The sequence below is a fragment of the Ochotona princeps genome, chromosome 11 (genome assembly GCF_030435755.1).
Source record: "Ochotona princeps isolate mOchPri1 chromosome 11, mOchPri1.hap1, whole genome shotgun sequence".
NCBI lineage: Eukaryota > Metazoa > Chordata > Mammalia > Lagomorpha > Ochotonidae > Ochotona > Ochotona princeps.
Window position 1 is genome coordinate 47,681,044 of NC_080842.1, and position 12,961 is coordinate 47,694,004.

Below are 12,961 nucleotides of genomic sequence, written 5' to 3' on the forward strand. Positions count from 1 at the left end.
GATGGAGCCCGGCCTTCTGCCCGCACCTGTGTGGTGTGTTTTCTTGGAAATCATCCCCGCCAAGGGACGCCTTTGGGGACGCAGCCGCCCTCTCTGCCCCTTTGTGCTGGGCCCGGGTGTTGGAATGTCCTCACACAGCACTCTCCGATCCTCTACCCAGGTCCCTCGTTCTCTGTCACCCCGTTGTGGACCAGCACCCTAAAGGCGAGCTCATCTCGGAACCCTGAAGTGTTGCCTGTAATGTACCAAGAAGTGCTATATGTTCCCGGTACGTTGGGTTCTGCAGAGGTGCACGGAGACCTAACAGAAGCGTGAACCGTGTGTATCTGGGGGTGTGCTCCAAAGGGGCCTTCCTGGACTATCTTTGCCATAGGAGATGTCCTTAAGAAGTTAGGGCAGATTGTGTATTATGAAAAGAGGAAGCATGGCTTTCAAATTTTTCACATCAAAGTAAATTTTTTATTATTATTTTGCATTTTGTCTGAAAACCAAAAAGATGGAGAGAGATCTTCTATCTGCTGGTTCACTCCCCCAAATGCCTGTAGTAGCCAGGCTCAGGTGAGGCGAAAGCCAGGATCTTGGACTCAGTTTGGGTCGAAGGAACTCAAATTCTTAACCCACCGCCTGCTGCTGCCAGGGTGTGCAGCAGCGGGAGTCTGGGAGGCAGGCACTCAAACACGGAAATTAGGAGCCCTAAGCAGGGATTTAACCAGGTGAAGGATTAGCCTGTTTAACCACTGCATCAGCCCCTTAACAGTCTTATTTTACCAGATGAGTGAAGTGAACAAATTATCACTAGAATATTGAGGCAATTTTAACCTCCTATGATAATGTAAAACATTCAGTGGACAGACACTAAAAGAAAGAAATGCCATCTTACATATATTCTTAGACTCAGTATTACCCAAATCTCTGAATATTACTGGAAAGTTATTCCTTCCTTATGAATACATCTTAACAGAAATTCAACTTTGTAATATACCTAAAAGTTTAATAAATTTTACTAATTGCATGAAAATCTCCACTAATCTTTATGGATGATTCCCACTGAAGAAAGCTAACCTGATACTTTAGATTTTTTTTTTTTTAAAGATTGATTTTATTGGAAAGTCAGATCTACAGAGAGGAGAGACAGAGAAAGATCTTCCATCCATTGGTTCACTCCGTAAGTGGTCGCAAGGAACCAAGCTGATCTGTAGCCAAGAGCCAGGAAACTGGAGCTTTTTCCACATCTCCCACGCGGGTGCAGGGTCCCAAGCCCTTGGGCCGTCCTCAACTGCTTTCCCAGGCCACAAGCAGAGAGCTGGATGGGAAGCAGGGCTGCCAGAATTAGAACTGGTACCCATATGAGATCTGGGTATGTGCAAGGCGAGGACTTTAGCCAGTAGGCTAAATAAAATATTTTTTTTAAAAAAAAGAAGACAATCTTTCTCTCTCTGCCTTAAAAATAAATAAAAAAAAATTTTTTTTAGAGAGAGTAATAAAAGGAGACTGACTTGAGTCAGTCTGGTGTTACTTATAACAATGCTATGTGTACTTCTGGACACAAACAACTGTAGAGAAATTGGAATGCAAAGAAAATCTAATCACTATCCTGTTTTCTGGCCAGGAGACAAGCATGGCTGTGACAGGTTGCAAATATGTCCTTGGAAGCTCAGACCTCAGCTCTGTGGCTATGAGATGGCAAACAAGGCTGATCGTGGCTTTGGCCCATTTTCAATAAGGAACAAGCTCACTGAAGTATTTCACATCTTCATTGCCTTTAACGGAAGTAAGCCATAAAAAGTCAGAGACTGCCCCCCCCCCATATTGGAATAAATGGAAGGATTTTGTGGAAATAAACAAAGGGGTATTTAAAAAATTAAGAAGTAATGCTTTATAAAAAGTTGAAAAAAGAATGATTGCTCAACCCACATGTCTGTGGCAATGCAATCAGAGGCCAGAGTACAAGGAAGAATTATTCATTAACTTATACTGTGGCATCTGCTACATGTTATTTTAGCAACTGCACTGTGTAGTAATGACAGTGAATTCAACACTTGAATATCTGATAATTTAACAATCACCCTTGCAAACAAAAAAAAAGAAAGGAAGCATAAAAATGATAGACAATATAAAGTGATGTCAAGACTAGTCATAGTATTTGATATGCTGCCAGACCTGGGTAGCCAGCTTGCCACTGACCTTGCTACTGAATGCAGTGGTTTTGAGGGTAACACACAGGTGAGAGCTCTGAGATGACAGCCCACTGCTTTACATCCTGGCTGCATTTCCTGATAATGGGTTCATAGCCTTACTCCTTTGCCATAGTAATATGTTCACTTGTTAGCTCACCCAACACCCCACCAAAGGAGTACCAGTCCCTACTCAAGGCATGGATTTGGGGTATTATTTATCAAGATGTCAAATGAGAAAATATGCAGCTCGTAATGATAGGAGCAAAGTTAGGAATGAAGAAAACTTTGAAACATTTTTAGTTGCTATAAAAGCAAATTCTAAATTAAAAATTGTTTTTTGCTAAATTAGATCTGTTCAATTGAGATTTAAAAAATGGGCAAAAGGGGATGCTGTATTTTGGTGCAACAGCTTAAGCTGCTACATTGTGACAGCAGCATCCTGTATCACATGTCATGCTTAAGGGTTGTTTTGGACTGGCTCCCTGCCAACATGCCCGGGACAGCAGCAGATGACCCGAGCCTTTGGACTCCCACTGTCCATGTGGATATGGATTTCCAGGCTCCTGGTTTTGGCCTGGACAATGAACCAGTAAATAGAAAATTCTATCTCCCTGTCACTCTCCCTTTGAAATAAACAACTCTTAAAGCAACAACAAAGAACTCAGTGCCAATGGAGGAAATTTATCATATTTTTGAACAATGCTTTGCCGATGAGGAGATTCCTATCTTGTCAGGCTACCTCCTCTTGATAAAAGACTGGAACTTGCTTTCCGAGGCCGCTGCAATCAGGACCCATGCATGGGACAGGTTCCAGCCCTGAGAAATCTGTGAGCAGCTTCAATTTCAAGCAAAGTAACTGGAAAAGCAAGGTTTTTCATGGAATGTATGAGGGCACTTCAAAAAGCCCATGTAAAATGGAATTACTTTGGTTCCAAAGTTTTTGAAATCAATGTATGTGGTTTTTTCATAACATGCACTTTTTTTTTTTAAAGATTTGTTCATTTTATTACAGCCAGATATACACAGAGGAGGAGAGACAGAGAGGAAGATCTTCCGTCTGATGATTCACTCCCCAAGTGAGCCGCAACGGGCCGGTACGCGCTGATCCGAAGCCGGGAACCTGGAACCTCTTCCGGGTCTCCCACATGGGTGCAGTGTCCCAATGCATTGGGCCGTCCTCAACTGCTTTCCCAGGCCACAGGCAGGGAGCTGGATGGGAAGTGGAGCTGCCGGGATTAGAACCGGCGCCCATATGGGATCCCGGGGCGTTCAAGGCGAGGACTTTAGCCGCTAGGCCACGCCGCCGGGCCCATAACATGCACTTTTAACGAACTTTTCAAGACCTGTCATTTGTATGGATTTCCAGGAGAGTTCCACAAACAGCAATGACTGTTCCCAGTGCAAACTCCCGGTTGTGTAGCATTCAAGCCAAATCCTCTGCTGCTTCCAGGTTAACTACCCAATGTCCTTCAAAACAGATTTCCTCTCCTGTTTAAGTAGGGTGTGTTTGGTTGCAAGTATTCTGCATTTTACTTATGGAATGCCTACTGTTTCAGGAACTGGCTTTTGGTAACAAAACAAAAACCATTCTGGTAAAGCATATCCACTTGTAGGGGAGACAAATGATAAACAATTGTGCAGTGGTGCTGTGTGCTAAATACCAAGTACTAGCAGACAATGATGAGTGTTTCAGAGAAAAATAAAGCAGGGAAGGAGAAAAAGCACAGAGGTGAGTGTAGCAATAATTAGGGTGGTAAGGAAAGGTCTTATGAAGGTGGCACTTCTATACAGAGCTGAAAGGGGTAAAAGAATGAGCTAAAGCATGTCTAGGTCAACATTCTAGGGTGGAAGTACTTGTATGCTTGGAGCAGTAGCACATTTCAAGCAAGGCAGCCAGCCAGGCTGAAACACAATGAATTAGGGGAGCCCAGATGAGGATACCAGCAGAGGGAGACAGATGTCTTGCCCATCACGGCAAGGACTCCAAGGTCAGAAGGCACTGCAGGGTGTTGTCCACGGGAGACATTTTCTAATGAATGGATCACTTAATAGAATCGCTGTAGTTAATGAATCAAGAACAGAAATTGGGGAGGCCAGTGACCCAAAGCAGGAGAGGAAAAGGAAGGAAGCTCTCGTAATAATCTAGGTGAGAGAAGGTGCTCTGGTCCCTGATGGTAACTTTGGTGGGTGAAGAGAAGCAATCTGACTTTGGATAACTGCTGAAGACGCAACTGATACAAACTGTTCTTGGGCTGGTTTGATGAGGTAATGGTTTGATAAGTAGGATTAGCATTAGGAGACACTGTGTTTTCTAAGAATCCAAACCATATGGTGTGTTCAACATTATTAGTGGTGTATACACTCTCTTGAGTTCACATTATCTGATGCATGTAATAAGATATGAGAAAGTTTTCAGAAAGTTCATGGAGAATGAGTATTATGGCAAAAACTTGCTCATGAAGTTCAAACATTTTTTGAACCAAGGTAAACTTATCTTTTGTTTCCATTTTTTTTCTTCCCCCATGAAATTTTTGAAGTCCCCTCAAACCTGGATTAACTGTATTGCCATCTCCCAAATTCAGCCCTCGCCATGGAAATCATGTGGGAGTGGGTCAGAGTTCTCATTCTCTCAAATGAAAAAAAAAAACAAAAATTAAATGTGTGGTTCATATCTGTGCTCTGAATTATATTTTTACTGGGCAGTGCTTCTCTATAAACAATCTTTTACTCATTTTTTAAAAAAAGATTTATTTTATTTACTTGGAAGGCAGAGTTAGAAAAAGAGAGAGAGAGATCTTCCATCCAGTGGTTCAGTCCCCAAATGACTGCGATGCGGCTAAGCCAGGCAGAAGCCAGAAGCTTCTTCTGGGCCTCCCATGGGATGCAAGGGCCAAAGCACTTGAGTCATCCTCTGGTGCTTTACCCAGGTGCATCAGCAGGAAATGGACCAAAAGTCCTGGAACAGCCCAACTCATTACATCACAGACCACCCCCAGTGAGTAGTTTTCACCTATTCCTTCCTATATGCGGTTCCAGTTTTCCTTGGGTCTTACCTCCAAAGGACAATGTCAGTCGTTCTCAGCTCCAAATGGTTCTGCTTTAATACTGGGCAGATTCCAGAACTTCAGGGTGCATGGAGGCACAGGAGCCAGAAGGCAATAACCTTGATGGGGCCTGACTCCCAGGGAAAACATTTAACAGTCAGATCTTTGCTGGTTTTACAGATGTTTCTCCTAAGGGACATCATTCAAACAAACACCCCTCTGCGAGAGTGGCCTTTTTTTTTTTTTTGAAGATTTATTTATTTATTTTATTACAAAGTCAGATATACAGAGAGGAGGAGAGACAGAGAGGAATATCTTCCGTCCGATGTTTCACTCCCCAAGTGACCGCAACGGCTGGTGCTGTGCCGATCTGAAGCCGGGAACCAGGAACCTCTTCCAGGTCTCCCACGCGGGTGCAGGGTCCCAAAGCTTTGGGCCGTCCTCAACTGCTTTCCCAGGCCACAAGCAGGGAGCTGGATGGGAAGTGGAGCTGCCGGGGTTAGAACTGGCACCCATATGGGATCCTGGCGTGATCAAGGCGAGGACTTTAGCCGCTAGGCCACAACGCCGGGCCCGAGAGTGGCCTTTAGAGAGCCAACATTCTAGAAAACAGATGAGGGTGGAAGGCAAGAAAGCCCATGCCGTGACTCATACATGGCATGATTTCGTGTATCACTCTCCTTGTTTTACAAGAGGAAACAGATGTTCAGAGTGCTTACATGTGCTCGCCAAGGTTTTGAGCTGTGTGAAGTACTCACTCCTGAAACCTAGGTACTCAACTGAAGCTCTCACTTCTATCATAGTATCATGTAGTCTCCAGAATGTAAACAGTACCTGGGTGGGGGTGAAATCATCAATTACAATATGGCATCTAGGGGATAATTATAGTTACTTACTGTTTGTGATATAAGTGGGAAATTATGCTAACTACTCAATTTATTCAGCCATCTACAGGACTGCTCTAAATTACAGATGAAATGACAGCAAAACTTACTGAGATCTTAGTGTGAGGCACTATGCTAAACACTGTGAGCTCATCTCACAGTATAGGAGTTACTGCTCTAGTTTACAGAGGAGAAGTAGAGGTCAGTTAACAAGTGTCAGCAACCGGACTTCAAAGCCCTAGGGCTGGGCACCTTTACACCGCCCTTCAGGGAAGATGTTCTGATCGCAACACTTCCTATACCTCACACATGGTCCAGCCACTCCCCATTTGTGGCAAATTCCCTAGTGATCACAGAACTGCAAGTCTAACCCGTATTTTGAACACTACAGCTAAATTTCATCTTCAGCCTTTACCACCCTATTTTTGCATCCTTATTATTCACTTAGGGCACTTTAAAAACGGTATGTCTTGGGCCTGGCACAGTGGCCTAGTGGCTAAAGTCCTCGCCTTGAACGTGCCAGGGTCCCAATGTGGACTCTGGTTCTAATCCTGGTGGCCCTGCTTCCCAAACAGCTCCCTGTTTGTGGCCTGGGAAAGCAGTCAAGGATGGCCCAAAGCCTTGGGACCCTGTACCTGCTCGACTCCTGGCTCCTGGCTTCAGATCGGTGCAGCCCGGGCCGTTGTGGCCACTTGGGGAGTGAATCATCATATGGAAGATCTTCCTCTCTGTCTCTCCTCCTCTCTATGTATCTGACTTTCCAATAAAATAAACAAATAAACCTTAAAAAAAAAAAAAAGCAGTATGTCTTAGAGGACTTTTAAACGCGTACTGATTCTGAAGATGCATTTCTGGAGAGAGCTATTACTGCTACAAAGGTGGAGTTGATTTTGTCAGTAAAAGCACCTTTGCTTTTTTTTTTTTTTTTTAAGATTTTATTATTATTGGAAAGCCAGATATACAGAGAGGAGGAGAGACAGAGAGGAAGATCTTCCATCAGATGATTCACTCCCCAAGTGAGCCGCAACGGGCCGATGCGCGCCGGGAACCAGGAACCTCTTCCGGGTCTCCCACACGCAGGTGCAGGGTCCCAAAGCTTTGGGCCGTCCTCAACTGCTTTCCCAGGCCACAAGCAGGGAGCTGGATGGGAAGTGGAGCTGCCGGGATTAGAACCGGCACCCATATGGGATCCTGGGGCTTACAAGGCGAGGACTTTAGCCGCTGGGCTACGCTGCCAGGCCTTTTTTTTTTTTTTTTAAACTTTGCTTTGTGTTCTGTGTAAGATTTGGTATTTTTGAGACTAGAAAAAATTTGATTGTTGACATAAAGCTTTGTCTTTTCAAGACAGGAAGAATAAACTGTAGGTACTGTAGGCTAAGCCTCTGTCTGTGTGGTCAACATATCACGTGGGTGCCAGTCCACATTCTGGCTGCTTCTGTTTCCAATCCAGCTCTCTGCTGATGCACCTGGGAAAGCAGCAGAAGATGGTCCAAGCACTTGGACCAGCACCCATGTAGCTGACCCAAAAGAAGCTCCTGGCTTCAGACTGGCCCAGGCTTGGCTGTTCTAGCCTTTTGGAGAGTCAGTATATGGAAGATCTCTGTCTCTCTATAACTCTTTAAAGTAATAAACAAACAAGGGAGGGCAAGATATTTGAGAAGCATGGAGATAGGACAGCTCTCATGCATTGTTTCCTTTGACAAATGCCCATACCATCCAGGAGCCAGAGCTGGGAGCTGGGATTTAACCCAGATCTCCCACGGGGGAAGCATGAAGCCAGCTACTGCAGTCGTTACTACTGCCGTCCAGGGTCTACATTAGTGGGAACAGAATCAGGAGCTAGAGCTGGGTATCAAACCTAGGTACTCCAATTTGGATGTGATTTCTAAGAGCAAGACCAAATGCCACCCTGAAAATGCTGTTATAAAATCGGCTTCAGGGCCTGGCTGATGGCTCAATGGCTAAAATCCTCCCCTTGAGATTGTTAGGATCCCATATGGGTGGGTACCAGTTCATGTCCCGGCTACTCCACTTCCCATCCAGCTCCCTGAATATGGCCTGGAAAAACAGTAGAGGATGGCTCAAAGCTTTGGGACCCTGCGTCCCCGTGGGAGACCCAGAAGAAGATCCTCACTTCAGATCAGCTCAGCTTTGGCCACTGTGGCCACTTGGGGAGTGAACCAGTGGACAAAAGATCTTTATCTTCTCTCTGTAAGTCTGCTTTTCCAATAAAAATAAAATGTATCTTTTAAAGAAAAATCTGATTCAAGGTTATTTGCACAACTTAATGACAAAAGGTTTATTAAGATCTGATGTTACTGAATGCATGTTAGTACTATATGTACAACAGTTAATTATAGCTGCCACAGAATCACTGAGAGCAACTTTTTAAAAAAAAAGATTTATTGATTTTATTACAGCCAGATATACACAGAGGAGGAGAGACAGAGAGGAAGATCTTCCGTCCGATGATTCACTCCCCAAGTGAGCCGCAACGGGCCGATGCGCGCCGATCCGAAGCTGGGAACCAGGAACCTGGAACCTCTTCCGGGTCTCCCACGCGGGTGCAGTGTCCCAATGCACTGGGCCGTCCTCAACTGCTTTCCCAGGCCACAAGCAGGGAGCTGGATGGGAAGTGGAGCTGCCGGGATTAGAACTGGCGCCCATATGGGATCCCGGGGCTTTCAAGGCGAGGACTTTAGCCGCTAGGCCACGCCGCCGGGCCCATACTGAGAGCAACTTTAACGAACACAAACATCCAATTTTAGTAAGCCTCCTTAGGGATTCTTTAACTTTACTGCATTAAAAGGCAAAAGAGTTGGGTCCGGATGGTAGCTTAATGGCTAAAATCCTTGCCTTGCATGCACCAGGATCCCAGTCACCAGTTCTAATCCTGATGGCCCCACTTCCCATGCAGCTCCCTGCTTGTGGCCTGCTTTTTATGCTAATGTGTATGTATGGAAAAGCAGATAATGGCGGTAGAAACTAGATTTCTGCCACCCATGTGGGAGACCCAGGTGGCATTCTAAGCTCCTGGCTTTGAAAGGCACAGAGATCTTCCATCCACTTCATTTTCCAAATGTCCACAGTACCTGGGGGGCTGAGCAAAGCCAAAGCCAGGAGCCTGGAACTCAATCCAGTCTGTCATGTGGGTGGCAGGAACCCAAGTATTTGAGCCACCACCTGCTGCCTTATAGGGTGCTCATGAACAGGAAGTGGAACTGGACTCCAACCCAAGCACTCTGATATGGGATGCAAGGGACCTAAGCAGCCTCTTAACCTAAATAAAGCTTTAAAAAGACTTTGCTTGTGTAGTACCCGATCAGACCCACTGACTCTCAGGATGTCCGGGTACCACTTCTGTAGACTCTGCAGCCAGCCAGCCTTAAGGGATGAGGTGGTATTTCCCTGCACAAAGCTCAGTTTCATACACAACTCCAAACAGTCCCAAACTATAAATGAAAAAGCACTGTGCATCAATCATGTGTATGAGGGACTTCAAAAAATGTACAGGGAGTTGAACTAAAAGATAAGTTAGCTGTGATTCAAGCACTTTAATCACATGCATAGTTTTTTTAATATATTTCCATTAACTTTTAGTAGGCTTTTTAATCTTTCTCCTCTTATGTCAACAACTCATTTATTAATCCAACATGCATTTACTTCTACAACTGCCTTTATACAACTGATCTCTGTAACACCTCTTACATTCTATGTCCAAGTGGATGAAGATTCAAATTGCTTGTATTACTTAGTACCAGTTATTAAACTCCACAGAAAAGATGTGTCAACTTGGAACGCCCAAAAGAGAAATCTATGTTCCCTGTTGGCTTGTGTGACTACAACTCTGGATCTACTGTGTATTGAGAATCACTGCAGAGATTGAAGTAACTCACCCACTAGGCCATAAATATCACTACACACACACGTACAGAAACTAGCCAACAGCTGAGATATCCAATGTAATTATTCTTTTATGCCAGTTTCAGGTCAGAGCCCAAGTCACAGCATTTCCACTCTTCGCAGCGGCTGAGGATGGCAGAGGTGAGTTCAAACTCGCCTTATTCTACGACAAGGCAGCTGGGCTCAAAGGAAAGCTGATTGTTAACTGCAAAAATGCTCTACTGCATCACAACACTTTAAAATCCACTTCAATCCAGAGATTTTTTATTACACAATTTGATTTTTACATCAGTAAAATAACAATAAAGATGAAGGAACAACAATTTAATTTGTATTGAAATAAATATTAGACAAAGCACAATGAAAAGGGGTCACAGTAAATTACAAGTGGAGACACTATTTTGCTCAATCACCACAGAAAGCCCTTGATACTTCCAATTCCACACCATCACATTTATCATCCTTGCTGATTTAAGCATAACACAGAGCAATACGGATCCCAGGGCTTACTTTCACAGGTACCAGCATGGATAATTTACTACAGTGATCCAATTTAGAAAGCAGTAGGGACCAGTAAATCGCTGCATAAAAGAAAAAGCGAATGAGGTCCTTTTTCCTTAGTGTCAGCAGGCTATGATGATGTTTATTAGATTTCAAAAGGACTTCACATTTCCTCAAATATGCAGGAAAACTCTATTTTCTCTCTGAGCTACATTAGCATTTATGTGCTTTGGTCTTGAATATAGGGGAATGATGAATTTCTCAATTTATTTTATAAATTTATATAGTCCAGATAGTATCGGCCCAAACAGTATAATTCCCCAAACTGCATAATATTGGACATTAGAAATGCACTTGAGAACTTAGAAATGCTGACACACTATATATACAAATTTTTGAGTTCAATATATCCCATTATGGAGTACCAGAAGTAATGCATTTACAAAAACAAGCAGCTCTATTTCTAATCTTTGTGGCCCTTTAACATTTGTTTCAATATACACGCATCATAAATGTGCCTGCCCAAGACTTTGTCCATTTGGTCTCAACTTACAAATATATATATACATGTAGGTAAAACCTAGTGTCAAAAAAAAAAAAAAAAAACAGTTTTAAGAGTTGGAAAACAGTAAATATGGAATCAAACTGTCAAGAGCTAAGAAAAGAAAAGGTTTCAAAGTGCTGAGCTTATATATCTAAAACATGTAGCATTGGAAGGCTAAAGGGGAAATGTAAATTGTTCTTGGACCATTTCTTCTCTGAGAATTTAACAATATTCTAACAAAGATCTCCATCTGCATTTTCCTGTTAGTTTCTAAGAAAAAGATGCAGCTTCAAAAAATGCTGCATCTTATCTCTTCTCACATGAACTCCGACTGAAGGCCAGTCAGTGAAAGAGCAGGCAGATAACAAGTACCGCCCCACTAGGACTGCATCCCTTGTAAAGAGTCCCTGAATCACCACCGGCATGCACCTCTCCTAGAATCAGCTCTAGGAAGGCTTCCCAACTTCTGGTAATTCCTGTCTTATTCTGAATCCTCGATCTAATAATAACTTCCTGCCCCAGGCGCATTAAGAGGACTGACTGCTCATTTAAACAATCTCTGGAAATACCAAAGTTGGAAGTCTGCCTGCCTATATCATCTAGTCTCTGAAGAACTCTAAAGCTAGGGAATGCCCATGCAGTGCTAAGAAAAACTCGTTGTTTCTATAGCCCAAATAATATTCAAATCTAGACACTATTGCTGGTGCAACATCCAAAAAGTCTGGTATTTCTGTTATTGAGAAAAGTAAATTTTAAGAGACTGAATTAGTATATCCAGGGTATTTGCATAATGATGAAGAAATTACTGATTTTCCACACATGTAAAAATGAAAGAAAAAGAACAATTTTATAATTTTATGTTGAGTGATTTAGGCACTTAAAATAAAAAACAAAAATCCAGGTACACAATGAACTGAGTGATGCCACACCCAACTGTGTGGTCTGAATTTGACTCTTTTCCTGCAAAGTACAAATGATAAGGTACTCCTTTCCAATGTTTCAGTTTTTCAAAAATGTAGTCATAGTAAATAACTACTAGTTATTGTTCAATATTAAATGATTACATATTTAAAAGGGCCATGAAACTCAGCTCCTTAGTTCTATGGCAATATATTTGGAGACCTTTAACCTAATATAGCATGTCAAAAAACGGGTGGGTATGAAGGACTCCTTGAGGAAAGAGTGCCACCTACTGATGATAAAGGCAACTGTGACTAATTTCCGGGAAAGTTTTCATTTCTGCCCCAAATTTGTGTCCTTTGGGTGACATCTTTGAAGCTAGCTGTAAGAATAGGATGAGGGGGGAGGGTTTGGGCAGGGGTGGGAGAACCCAAGTATCTATGTAACTGTGTCACATAATACAATGTAATTAATGAAGTTAAATAATAAAAAAAAAAAAAAAAAAAAAAAAAAAAGAATAGGATGAGGGTAGGTTCTGGAGTAACTTGACTGAATCCCTTAGCATTACTTCAGGAGCTTTACAAAAATCCCTCAAAATTAACTTCACTTAATTCTGATCTGACACACTTTTAAAAACTAAATCTCTCCTGGGCTAAATATATATGCTCAATTTCTTTTTCAGGATAAATAATATTTATGTTCTAGACTTAGCCAACCTAAGTTGAATCATTGGAACCGCTCTAAGGAAGAAAAGAACAACTGTCAGCTTTGCAATTCTCAATTACCAACATCCCCATGAACGTTCTCCAACCTCCAATTTAAATGTTAGCTTGCCTTGATGTTCTCTATAAAGAAAAATCCTGTGTGAGGCTCCACCTGTCCAAAACAGCCTCTCCTACTGCACTCATTTGTCATGTACTGCTGTTGTATTTTCCTAATTTAAATTTGACAGGTGTACACCTAAAACTATAATTTCAGATGCTAAATTAGCTGCTTGTACATAATTAT

At 42.7% G+C, this 12,961-nt stretch overlaps 1 long non-coding RNA gene across 1 annotated transcript; it reads left to right on the forward strand.

Moving 5' to 3' along the window:
• Positions 1–151: 151 nt before the first annotated feature.
• Positions 152–12,747, forward strand: LOC105942703 (uncharacterized). Its single transcript, XR_001168534.3, has 3 exons — positions 152–268; positions 10,089–10,149; positions 12,636–12,747. It is a non-coding gene; the product is annotated as an uncharacterized LOC105942703 (long non-coding RNA).
• Positions 12,748–12,961: the final 214 nt, after the last annotated feature.